Source organism: Chrysochloris asiatica, unplaced genomic scaffold, assembly GCF_000296735.1.
Source record: "Chrysochloris asiatica unplaced genomic scaffold, ChrAsi1.0 scaffold00009, whole genome shotgun sequence".
In the NCBI taxonomy this organism is placed as follows: domain Eukaryota; kingdom Metazoa; phylum Chordata; class Mammalia; order Afrosoricida; family Chrysochloridae; genus Chrysochloris; species Chrysochloris asiatica.
In genome coordinates, this window is record NW_006408527.1 from 29,295,255 (window position 1) to 29,309,135 (window position 13,881).

At 35.6% G+C, this 13,881-nt stretch overlaps 1 protein-coding gene across 1 annotated transcript in view; it reads right to left on the reverse strand.

The window, feature by feature from the left end:
- LOC102824771 (complement factor H-like) overlaps positions 1-13,881 on the reverse strand; it is a 522,059-nt gene that overhangs the window by 49,930 nt on the left and 458,248 nt on the right. The window lies entirely within an intron of this gene.

Sequence of the window (13,881 nt, forward strand, 5' to 3'; positions counted from 1 at the left end):
TTGTCTTTTTCTTGTAGAGGTGTTGTAGTTTCCTGTGTATTTCAGAAATGAGTCCCTTGTCTGATGTGTCATTGTAAAAGATTTTTTCCCATTCTGGGGGTTCCCTTTTTACTCTTCTGGTGAAGTCTTTTGATGCACATAAGTTTTAAATTTTTAGTATGTCCCACTCATCTATCTTGTCTATTTTGTTTGTGTAGTTTTCAAAATATTTGGTAGTCTGTGTATTGCCTGAATTAGTGCCCTCACAGTTGTCCCTATTTATTCATTGATGGCCTTCATAATTCTGGGATTCACATTTAGGTCTTTAAACCATACTGAGTTGGTTTTTGTATAAGGCAAGAGGTGAATGTCTTGTTTCAGTCTTTTGCATATCACTTTCCAGTTCTGCTAGCACCATCTGTTGAAGAGACTATCACTTCCCCATGTGATATATTTAGGTACTTTGTCAAAAATCAGTTGGGTGTTTGCGGATGGGTTAATTTCTGGTTCTCGATTCTGTTCCATTGATCAATGTATCTTTCATTTTACCAGTACCAAGTCATTTTGACCACTGTAGCCATGTAATAAATTTTGAAGTCGGGGAGTGAGAGTTTCCAACCATATTCTTTTTCTTAAGCAGTGCTTTGCTTATCATGGGTCTGTTTCCTTTCCATTTAAAGTTTGTAATTACTTTTTCCATCTCTTTAAAGAATGTTGTTGGAAACTGGATTGGGATTCTATTTTATGTGTAAATTACTTTGGGCAGTATTGACATTTTCTCAATGTTGAGTCTTCCTATCCAGGAGCATGGTACATTCTTCCATTTTTGTTGGTCTTTTTTTCTTGTAGTAGTGTTTTGTAGTTTTCTTTGTATAAGTCCTTTGTTTCTCTGGTTACATTTATTCCTAAATATTTCATCCTTTGGGTGGCTATTGTAAATAGTATTGCTTTCCTAATGTCCTTTTCAGCATTGTTGTTTTTGGTATAGAGGAATCCATCTGACTTTTGTATGTTGATCTTATATGCTGCCACTTTGCTGAATCTTTCAATGAGGCCTAGTAGCTTTTATACTGAATTTTTGGGGTTTTTTATGTAAAGGATCATATTGTCTGCAAATAGAGAGAGTTTTACTTCCTCTTTGCCAATTTGGATGCTTTAATTTCCCTGTCTTGCCATGTAGCTCTTGTTAAGACTTTGAGCACAATATTGAATAGGAGTGGTGACAAAGGGCATCCTTCTCAGGTTCCTGTTCGCAGAGGGAAGGCTTTCAGTTTCTTTCTATTGAGAGTAATATAGGCTGTTGGATTTGTGTATATGCTCTTAATTAATTGAGGAATTTTCCTTCAATTCCTACTTTATTGTGTGTGTGTGTGTGTGTTTTTTTTTTTTAAATCAGGAATGGATATTGGATTTTGTCAAATGCCTTTTCCGTCTCAATCGATTTGACCATATAGTTCTTTTCTCTTTTCCTGTTTATATGGTGGATTATGTTGATAGTTTTTCAAATGTTGAACCATCCTTGCATCCCTGATATGAATGCCACTTGATCATGATGTATTATCTTTTTGATGTGTTGTTGGATTCTGTTGGCTAAGATTTTGATGAGAATTTCTGCATCTATGTTTATGAAGGATATTGGTCTATTTAGAAAATTTTTTATGAAGTTCCTCTGTTATCTTTCATTTTTATAAAAAGCTACTTACAAAAAAATATTTATTTTTATCTTTTTACTAACACCACTATTCCTAATACTCTACTTTTATCATAGTAAACACAATTGTAGTCACGTTTTATTCTTCTCTCTCTACTCATTGAAAGATTTATACTTGCAAGTATATAATAATAAAGATATTTGCTTACTGAGGTATGGGACTTCTGGTATCCATACTTCTCTTAGGCATCTTATTTGACCCTCAGAGATGTGTGAACAGGTCACAAAAGCTTTATTACAGTACTAGTGAAAATATTTTCCTATCGGTACTGGAAAGATCTATATATCTTCATTAGGTAGGGATCCATGTTTTATTTCTGGAAAATCACAAGGCCTCTCTTGGCATAAAAAAATACAAAACAGTATAAATATTTTATCTTAATAAATATTAATAACAGATTATATTCAAATATATTTCTGGTAGAGTATATATATTTCCTTGTTACTGCTGAAGTACTGGAGGAGGTCTTTGCTAATAAGAATTACATTGTGTTTTCTGGATCATAAACCCAAATCCAAACCTACTGCTCCTGTCAAGTCGATTTCAATTACAGCTACTCTATAGGACAGAGTAGAACTACTCCATAGGGTTTCTAAGGCTATAACTCTGTACAAAAGCAGACTGTCTCAACTTTTTTCTGTGGAGTGACTGGTGGGTTTTCTACTTTCAACAACTCCATTACCATGCGAACTCTTGACTCTCCTTCTCTATCTTATGATGTAAAAGTTTATATGAAGACCCTCCAATAAAATAATTGTACAAACCCATTTAATTTCTTTTCTTTGACATCATTAAATGAGCATTTTGGTTGAAGGACTAAGGCACTAATTCTACCATTCAGTTTATTTATCATCTCTCTTTTTTCTTTTCTATTCCCAGCAAAAATCAGCCATGCTTTCTCTTGTCAAGTCTATTCAGATGGAAGGAATAGTGTTATTTCATTTTATTAATGGTGGAAAATAGCCAACAAATATTTTTTAAAATCCAAATAGTTAAGATTATGGTGACGTTTAGATTGTGTATATCCAGTTTTAAGTTGAAAGTTTGTTTTCTATTTAATGTCCTGTGAAATACTTATTTTTAGTGGAGTATGATGATATTGTATTTGCTGTTACTCTTATATTTAGAGTCATGTTAATGTGTATGATTAAGTCCAGTTGTGCTTATTAAAAATTTAAACATACTTTTTGCCATTTTTAGAGGATGTTCTAAAGATAATTTAGTAACTTTAATACCTTAACAGAATTAATTTTATCTATGGAATTTGATTATTATATTGTTAACAAACATCCTTTAAATTTAAAAAATTTGAAAATCATGCACACAGTGTTAGCCATTCTTGACCATCTTCATCTTCTCAGGCAAGAGTTTATTGATCTGAATTATTTTTTGTTGTATTAGAGAATTTTCTCAAGTAGTTTCTATAGATGTGTCATTTGGATAAAAACATTGGATGCATGCAGTCTAAAGGCCTTACTTTACCCATAAGCTTGTGAATAACATATTTTCTATTTATAAAATCTATGTTTACTGTACATTTTTCTTAGATTTAATAGATTTCCCCCTAATTTTAGTAGTTCACGATGTTGCATATTAAAATTCTCAGATTAGCATCATTCCTTTTACAAATAATCTAGTGTTTCTCTATCATTTTTTAAAAACTGTAAATATTTTCCTCTTACTTCTGAATTATGTAATTTTCCTCATGATGTGTTAAGTCTTGAGCAAGTTTGAGTCTGGATTTGTAGAAACTGAGTGCTAAAATCTCACTAAAGTCGGTCATTACATTGAAGGTTGAGATTTAAACCCTGGTGGTCATACCTCAAAACAAGTGTGCTTGTCCAGCCCTTTATAGTGTTTCATAGGATGCAGCTAAATAAAATAGCCACTGATGTTTATTTTCAAAAGTTACAAAAAGTATATTAATTGTCAAAAATAATATTGCTCCTTACTGAGCCCATACATAATAACTGAGCTTTTATTAATTCTATCTCATTTGGTCACATTTAGGTCTGTTTTCATCTCTTTTACAAGGTGTTTGTCTGAAGTGCACGGGCTATTACACATATGGTCTGACCAGCAGACAACCACCTCTTTCTCATCGACCAAAGAGACTACGGTCTTATTAGCAATTCCATTACAGTGCTGGTTACAGCACAGTGTTGACTCAAACTGATCTTAAATTATATTAAATGCTGACTACTATTTTTCATTTATTGTTGTTGTTGTTAAGTGCCATCGAGTCAGTACTGACTCATAGCGACCTATGCACAGCAGAACAAAACACTGCCCGATCCTGGGCCAACGTCACTATTATTGCCCCACCTGAGTCCAATGAGGCTGCCACTTGGCCAATCCATCTCGCTGGGGGTCTTCCTCTTTTTCTCTGACCCTGCACCTTACCAAACATGATAGCCTTCTCCAGTGACTACTAACTACCAACCGTGTGGTTCACAGTCCCGTGCTTATCCTACGGTGCCACCAGGGCTCCTTGTGACATAGATTAGAATCCATGTATATAAACCCTACGTTACTTCCTCTTTTCCTTTTAAGGCTCTGTCCCATACTCTCCTGACTTCTGTCAAGTATGCTAATCTAATTTCTGCTTTATCAACAGTTTAATTTATGTAACTTGGAAAGGAGTACTGAATTGAAAAAGACAACATCAAACATTTAAAAAATATCATAATGAAGAATTAATAAAGATTGTAAAGAAGGAGTGAAAAATAATGAAAAACAACCCCCACTGCCATCGAGTCCATTCTGACTCATGGCAACCCTGAATAGGAGTTCTGAAGATGTGACTCTATACAGGAGCAAGGAATCTAATCTTTCCTCTGAGGAGCGGATGGTGCTTTTGAACTGCCTACCTTGTGGCTTATCCTACAATGTAAGGGAAAACCTTAAGAATTCTGTCAAAAAACATCTCTCAGAAAGAAAATCTATTACAATCAATAAACAAAAATATTTTTATTTCAAAATAAATGGAAGATCCTATCAATTATATATATCATGTTTAAAATTTTTTTTAATGGAAAAATTGTTTTCAATTAGAATCATTTTTTTTGTTATAGGCTATCGAGTCCATTCTGACTCACAGGGAGTCTATTAAACAGTATAGCCCAGTCCCATAGTTTTCTCTAGTTTATAATGTTTATGGGAGCAGAAAACCTGGTCTTTTTCTTCTGAGGAATGACTGATGAGTTTGAATGGATGAATGACTGAACAGTTAGTTGTGGAGCACTTAGCCATTGTGCCACCAAGACTCCATAATTGACCTGATGGTGGTGGTTTTGTGTCACCGAGTAGGTTTCAACTCATAGAAACCCATTACAGGGTTTCCGAGGTCAAAAATCTTCAAACCGGAGCAGAAAGTCTCCTTTTCTTCAGGTGGAGTGACTGGTAGCTGGTAATCCACAAAACTACCAGGGGTCCTTATAATTAACATATGCAATATTAATTACTACAGTCAAGGTCAGCAATTCAAAATTACCAGCAGTTCTATGGGAGAAATATGAGGCTTTCTGCTTCAGTAAATATTTGTTTTTGTTGTTGTTGTTATGTGCTGTGAAATCGGCTCTGACTCATAGCAACCCTGTACAGGGTTTCCGAGGCTGAAAATCTTTACGGGAACAGAAACCCTCATCTTTCTCCCATGGAACAGTTGGTAGTTTCGAACTGCTGACCTTGAGGTTTGCAGCCTGACTCCTAACCACTATGCTACAGAGCTCCTGCAGCCTGAGAAACTCTATACTGGGTCACTATAAGTTGGAAATGACTCCACAGCACATAACCACCACCACCACCACAGTATGATAATGAAGGATAAAAAATAAGTTGCTAAAGACACGGCTCAAATTTTATATTTGTTAGTACATAATTTGTCCCTGGATTACAATGAGTTCCATTTCTAAATCTGTTTTGAAGTTAAATTTATACATAAGTCAGAAAAATAAGGTAAGGTTTATATACAGCATCAGTTAATCAAATGTTTGTCTTTGTATTTATTAGTTTACTTTTCTATATATAAAAAACATTAAAGAAATACTTCCAGATACACTAAAACATCATAACCATAACATTATGGTAATAATTATAATAACCTTTTGATGGACAACACAAAATAGCACTTTTTTGTTATTATGAACCATTCATTATATGTACCCTGAATTTTTTTATAAATGGAGCAGGAATTAGGAGACTTGGTCTGTAACTATGGGTTGTAAATAACTTGGGTATTCATAAACCAGGAACTGCTGATATAAGTAAAATTTGATAATGAACTCAGATAACCAAATTAAAATGTGGTTACATTACACTAGAGATTAAGAACAGGTGATTTAAAATTTTCTAAATGAGGCAATGGTTTCACAACATGCTAATTTTGTTGAAATATTGAATTACGTTAATGAATATTTAAAGTGTTATTAAAATATCATTGTTACATATTGGAAATGCACAATGTGAGAGGTTTTGATATATGAATCTGTAAAACTGTCATCATAATGAAGATTATTAAAATATTTATTACTCACCAAAGTTTCCTTGTATTTAAAAAAAAAAAAAATCCCTCAAACATTTCTGAGTCAGAATCTGGCTTTTTCATATGACATATTGTCCTCTGAAGGTTTTATAAGCACAACAACAGGGCTTAATAATCAGTAGTGACTAGTTTCTCATGTTTTTGAATTTAGATATCAGAGAAACCAAGATTTGTTTTATTTTCCTTTTAGGTTATTATAAGATATTGTTGTTAAGTGCCATCGAGTGAGTTCCACCTCATAGTGACCCTGCATAGGGTTTCCTAAGAGCAGCTGGTGAGTTTGAACTGTCAGCCTTGTGTTCAAACCGACCTTCTGCTCTAGTACTTATCCTACAGTGCAACACCAATTTCCCCTAAATGTATAATTTATGGTCTCACAATACAGAATATTTTGGCTATTCAAACTATTCAAAGCTACAACTACATGAAAGCAGATCTGACATAAAGCAACAATGAAGAAGAAAACTGAATGCTAGGTTTGTTTTTCACTTACCTTCTCCCTCAGCACTGGACACAAACAAGGTGAGAATGACAAGGATTAGTAACAGCATATTAGATGTTCCCTATAATATATAAATACACATATTCCAGTTGTGCTGTTTCAGGTTTGAAATCAACTGCACTAACAGTTATCAACCATGACTCCAAATTTAAGTGCACTACAATTTAACTAAGCAAATTGATGTCATTAAGTAAATATCAAAGTTCTATGAGTTTACAAACTCTCTCAGGAATTCTCTCAGTGCTTTCCCAATAATTTCTTTAATTCATCCATTGTGATATGTGTATACAACTGTCTGCTGAGAAAAGAGTTTATTGGCTCCAAAGCTAATATAAAATGCTGATTTAAATAAGACATTTCTTAAAAAATAGGTTTATTTCTTATCATATGCGATATGCAGATGATACAACCTTGCTTGTTGAAAGTGAAGAGGACTTAAAATATTTACTGATGAAAATCAAAGAGCACAGCTTTCAGTATGGATTACATGTCAATGTCAAGAAAACAAAAATCCTCAGCACTGGACCAATAAACAACATTCTTATCAATGGAGAAAAGACTGAAGTTGTCAAGGCCTTCATTCATCTTGAATCAACTATCAACACTCATGTAAACAGCAGTCAAGAGATCAGACTACGTATTGCATTGGGCAAATCTGCTGCACAGGAACTTTTTAAAGTGTTGAAAAGCAAAGATGTCAGCTTGAGGACAGGGTATTTTCAATAACCTCATATGCATACGAAAGCTGGACAGTGAATAAGGAAGACCGTAGAAGAATTGATGCCTTTGAGTCATGGTGTTGGAGGAGAATACTAAGAGTGCCATGGGCTGCCAAAAGAACTAATAAATCTGTTTTGGAAGAAGCGCAGCCAAAGTGCTCCTTAGAGGCCAAGATGGCCAAACTTTGTCTCTCATACTTTGGACATATTGTCAGGAAGGAACAGTTGTTGGAGAAGGATATCATGCTTGGTAAGATGGAGTGTCAGAGAAAAAGAGGAAGACCCCAACAAGATGGAATGGCCAGGTGGCAGCATGGATGGACTCAAGTGTGGCAGCAGTAGTGAGGTTGGCCCAGGATAGGACGTTGTTTTGTTTTGCTGTGCATGGGGTCACTATGAGTAGGTCCGACTCAATGGTACCTAACAATAACAAAATTCCTTAGCATATTGAATAATACATTAATGTTGATTGTTGTTACTTGCCTTCAAGTCAGTTCTGAGTCATAGCTTTGCTACACAGAGTTCCCAAGGAGTAACTGGAGGGTTTGAACCCCCAAACTTGTGGTTAGCAGTTCAGTGCTTACTTATTATACAGCACTACACAAGCATTCCAGTATCTGAATACCTCTCACATCTCGAGACATGTCAGTATAATTATTTTTTCTTTCTGTACTTTTTCCACCTAACTTCATCACATAGGTGTCTCTAAAAATCAGCTAGGGTATTTGGAACCTAATCAAATATCAGTATTTTCCTGGGATTGGAGAAATGTTGTTGTTATTGTTGTTGTTGGGTACCACTGAGTCAGTACCAACTCATAGCGACCCTATGCACAACAGAATGAAACACTGCCCGGGATATATTCAAGGTCATATTTTGGCTCTCATGAACTTGTTTTCATTTCAGCTTCAGTTTAATTTGCATATGAGCAATTAATGGTCTGTTCCACAACATGCCCTTAGCATATCATTGTTTTGAGTAATGATATGGAGCTTTTCCATCCTATCTTTCCGCAGATGTAGTCAATTTGATTTCCATGTATTCCTCTGGTGAGGTCCATGTGTATACTCATCTTTTATGCTGTCTAAAAAATGTATTTGAAATGAACAAATCATTGATTTTTGCAGAATTCTATCATGCATCTCCAGCATCATATCTATCACTAAGACTATATTTTCCAATAACTGATCCTTCCTCTTTGCTCCCAACTTTTGCATTCCAATCACCTGTAGAGATCAATACATCTTGTTTGCATGTTTGATCAATTTCACATTGAAGTAGTTGGTAGAATTCTTCTATTTCATCCTCACAGGCTTTAGTGTTGGGTGCGTAAATTTGAATAATAGTGGTCTCCCCTGTAGGCACATTAATATTATGCTATCACAGACAGCGTTGTATCTAACAACTGATCTGGAAATGTTAGAGATTGAATTATACACACAAAAACATATACTGTAGACCTCCCTTCTATGAGAAAGGTGGGAATATATAAATTAAAAGACCAAAGAAAAATGATGCCTTTGAATTATGATGTTATGGACTGCCAGAAGAATGAACAAATCTGCTTTAAAAGTTCAGGCCTAGTGAGCTCTAGCATCAAGGAGAACAAGACTTCCTTTAACATACATTGGACATGTTATCAGAGTGCCCAGTCCCTGGAGAAAGACATCATGCTTGGTAAAGCAGAGGGTCTTGGTAAAAGAGAGAGACCCTCAAGGAGACAGATTTACATTGTGGCTCCAACAATGAGCTCAAACATAGCAAAGATTGTGATGATGATGCAAGACCAGGAAGTGTTTCTTGCTGCTTTTTACAAAGGATCACTAGAAGTAGGACAGAACTAGATGTCAGTTAAGAGCAGCATGCCTGAGATCTTAATCTCATTTTGGAATGGGTTACCTTTGTTATGTTAATGAGGCAGCATTGATTCAGGCTATGTATTGAGCCAATCTCTATTGAGATAAAAAGGAAATTAAACAAGCAAAGAAGTCATAAATTGTTGTTGTTATTAAGTGGATCAGTTCTGACTCATAGTGACCCTGTATAGGGTTTCTGAGGAGTGTATAGGGTTTCTGAGGAGTAGTTGGTTGGTTTGAACCACTACCCTTGTGGTTACTCATTCAGTGCTTATCCTATAGCACCACACCAGATACAGATTATGTTTTGAGCCAATTTCTATTGAGATACATACAAACAAGCAACCAAGTCAGGAGAATTGAGGTAAAATACCTGTCAAGATACATGGAAATCTCCAAGGAACTAGGAAACAAAAGCTGAAGAGACAAGGACCTTCCACCAGAGCTGACTGATGGAAAAAGCCTTTCTCTAGAAATGACACCCTTAAATGGGACTACTAGCTTCCTAACGTGTTAAAAATAAATTTATGTTAATGCAGCACACTTGTGATATTTCTGTTATAACAGCTCCAGATAAGTAAGGAAACAAGCTTACTTTGTTTTTTTTTTTTTTAACTCACAACTGACCACTCTTCTAGTGCAAAGAGTCCAGCCTATTCATGATATTTCATAATATATCTTTGACTGAAATTCTTTGAGACACTTGCTTTATGGGACACAATTCTGATACAGACAATGATTTCCTATCTAATGAGGGAATCTCATCCAAACTTCACTTTCCTTTAACTGTACTGTGCTGTCACTGACTTTGCTTTGCATTGCTTTACTCTATATTTTCATATATATTATGTGCCATTGAGTAGGTTCTGACTCATAGCGACCCAGTACAGGGTTTCGGAGGCTGTAAATCGTTACAGGAGCAGAAAGCCTCATCTTTCTCCTGCAGAACAGCTGGTAGTTTCGAACTGCAGCCCAATTCATAACCACTATGCTACCAGAGGTATATATATATATATATGTAGACCGTACATATGTATGTATATATATGGAGTGTGGTGGCTCCATGTAATTAGCACTGACCTGTAAATCACAAGGTCCATGCTTTAAGCCTTCCAGCTTCCAGCTGCTCCATGGGAGAGAGATGAGATGTTGTGTTTCTGCAAAATTTAAAGTCTCAGAAACCCTATACAGGGTCACTCTGAGTCAGAACAGACTCAACGACACTTAAGCATAGCAACAGCAACATATACGTATATGAAATATATATTTTCAGAAATCTATAAAAAAATTGTTTTTATGTTCACATATTAGTAAAGGATGGCATCTTGCAACATGATAAATGTAATTCCAATTATATTTTTCTTACAACATGATAAATGCTGTTCAATTACATTTATCGTGTTGTATGATGTCCTTTACTATAAAGAATCCTTTACTATAAAGAATTTCTTTCTAGCAGTTAATTCCTACTGAAAATATAATATTATTATAAAGGTTGAGAAAACGAATCAGAGATAAAGGCATAATTTTAAATGATCATTTATACGTGTTTATATATTTTAACTACAATATATTTATCTTACAACATGATATATACTGTTCAATTACATTTATCATGTTGTAAGATATCTCTGGTAAAGTAGTGGTTACGAATTGGGCTGCAAACCTCAGGGTCAGCAGTTCGAAACTACCAGCTGTTCCGCGGGAGAAAGATGAGGCTTTCTGCTCCCATAAAGAATTACAGCCTCAGAAACCCTGTACAGGGTCGCTATGGATTGGAACCAACTCCACAGCATATAACAACAACAACAACAAGATATCCTTTACTATAAAGAGTCCTTTACTATAAAGAATTCCTTTCTAGCAGTTAATTACTATTGAAAATATAATATTGTTATAAAGGTTGAGAAAACGAATCAGAGACCAAAGTCATGATTTTAAATAATCGTTTATGTGTGTTTATATATTTTAACTATGTTCCAAGCATTGAAAAATGTTTTAAATTACTTATAAAACTTCTACAATTGCTTATAACTGACTACTCTTTTTACAAATAGTAATCATATGTTATTGTTGTTGTTATGTGCCGTGGAGTCAGTTCCAATTCATAGTGACCCTGTACGGGGTTTCTGAGGCTGTAAATCTTTACAGGAGCAGAAAGCCTTCATTAATCATATACTCAATATGAAATATATAATCTAACTACTTGAGTGCCCAACACCAGCAAAACACAGAAAATATTCAATCTTTGAAAGAACTAAACCAACTTGTTTTCCCACTAAGGGAAAATGCCAAGTCCTTGTGGTGCAGAGATGATAGCACCTAAACAGAAATGAGTAGTCCTAGATACACAGGCTGAACAGGAATGGAAAGAAGAGAGGGCGTATAACCACAAATATACAAGGATTTGCAAGAGGATATTTGTACATGGGTATTTACCATTTCTGCCAAAACAACTATGAACGTGATGCAGCATACACCTGGCAATATGATGAAAACTTCTTCAATATTATCAAACATCTTAATTCACTGAGTTGCCGCGTGTGTGACCTCAGGACACCATGGTCAATTGCCATAACGTAGTCCACAAAGACAATGTTCTACATACTTTTTGGTGAGTAGTATCTGGAATCTTGAAAGCTTTTGAGCAGCCATCTAAAGTGTAGCGATTGGTATCTCCAGGTGCAGAAGACATAAGAGCGATGAGAATTGAAGATGCCTGGAATCAATTAGTCCAACAGACTAATGGAACATGTGACTAACAGTCTTACTACCAACTTCTATGAAGGTCCGTTATAGAGTGGAAGAAAATATGAAACAAAACTCAAAAGTATATAAGGAGAAAGACTGGGCTTATTAATCAGAAAGAGACTAAAGGAATCCAAGAATATTATGGTCCTTGGCCTCCCTTTATGTCTGGAAAGGACATAACGCAGTTTTCAGCTAGCACTAGTTAGGTATACAGCGGACCAACAACACTAGGGAATGGTCAGTCATTCAAAATCATAAGGGCAACATTTTCCTAAAGACAAAGTTGAGAAGGGATGGGAAAATGGGTGGAAAGGAAATAGGAACCACAGAGAGGAAATGGGATAACTATTGTTTCATGGAGGAGGGGATTGCAATTGTTGTGATGAAACAAATTATATGATTTGCTGAATGTATGACTGATGATCTTCTCTTTAATCCTTCACTCAGTTCACAATAAAAAGTCATAAAAGAAAAAGAAATGAGTACTTCGCGTAGTGGTTACGAATCAGGCTGCGAACCTTAAGGCCAGCAGTTCGAAACTACCAGCTGTTCCATGGGAGAAAGATGAGGCGTTCTGCTCCTGTAAAGATTTACAGCCTTGGAAACCCTGTACAGGGTCGCTATGGGTCGGAAACGACTCAACAGCACTTAACAACAACAACAACAACATGGTGAAGGGAATGGATGACAGCATTAAACAGAAATGAGTAGTGCTAACTTAGAGATCTAAGTCTGGCTGGAAAATATGTGTCAGCTGAGAAGAGAAATACATGACAAAGCAAAAAACCTATTCGGGAAACCTCTCCAAATCTGCGTGCAATTGCTCTTTAAATCATTTTCTTATTACACTGAGTGTTGTGAACTTCAAGCAGCCCAGTAGAAAGCAACTGTGGAAACACTGAAAACATTAAAAATTCAGCAGTTCCATTGAGGGTTAAAAAGAGTTTGCTATTCATTGGCAGAAGAGTTTACTGAAATCCTCTGAATTTCTTTTGAAACTCAGAATGGGACATGTCTTACAAGAACTATTTCCCAGTAGTCAACTAAGGACTATGCACTTGGACCAAAGGAAATCTGAAATAGACACATGTTGTTGTTGAGTCCTGATGAGTTGGTTCCCACTCATGTACAGGATTTCCAAGGAGCATTTGGTCTGTTTGAACCACTGACCTTGTGGTGGGTTTGAAACACTGACCTTGTAGTTGCAGTCCAGTGTTTATCCTATATTGCCACACCAGGACTCCAAATCCACCCTAGCAAAACCTAAAACCTGGACTTTACAGAATAATAATGGACCACCATGAGCAAAGCTATTGGAAGAAAGCCAATGCTTTTCAAAGGAAGATGAGAGCATGCATAATATGTACAATGTATCATTCACATTATCTAGTGTAGAATTAAAAACTTAGACTTGTTGAATACTGTGGAAGTGACCTGTCATTGTCTGACACATACTGACCCTGTATCCAGTTTCTGAGGAGCAGCTGTTGGGTTTGAACTGCCGACATTGTGGTTGCAAGTCCTATAGTGCCATAAATTGATCAATGAACAAGAGTCCAGAAATAGACCCACATGTGTAAATCAAAAGTTTAATGAACCAATACAATCCCAAGTAGTAAAAGAAAAGTTTTTTTCTCAGAAATGTAGGAGTATCAAATGAGTTTTGAAATGGCAAACAAAACTGAACTCTTTGTCACAGAAAATAAATAATTTTAAATTGGATCATAGTCCTAAATGTGAAGTTGAAAAGATAATGCATGAGAAGAAAGCAGACGACACTGTGTTCAGTTTCAGCTGGTAGACCAGTACTAATTATCTT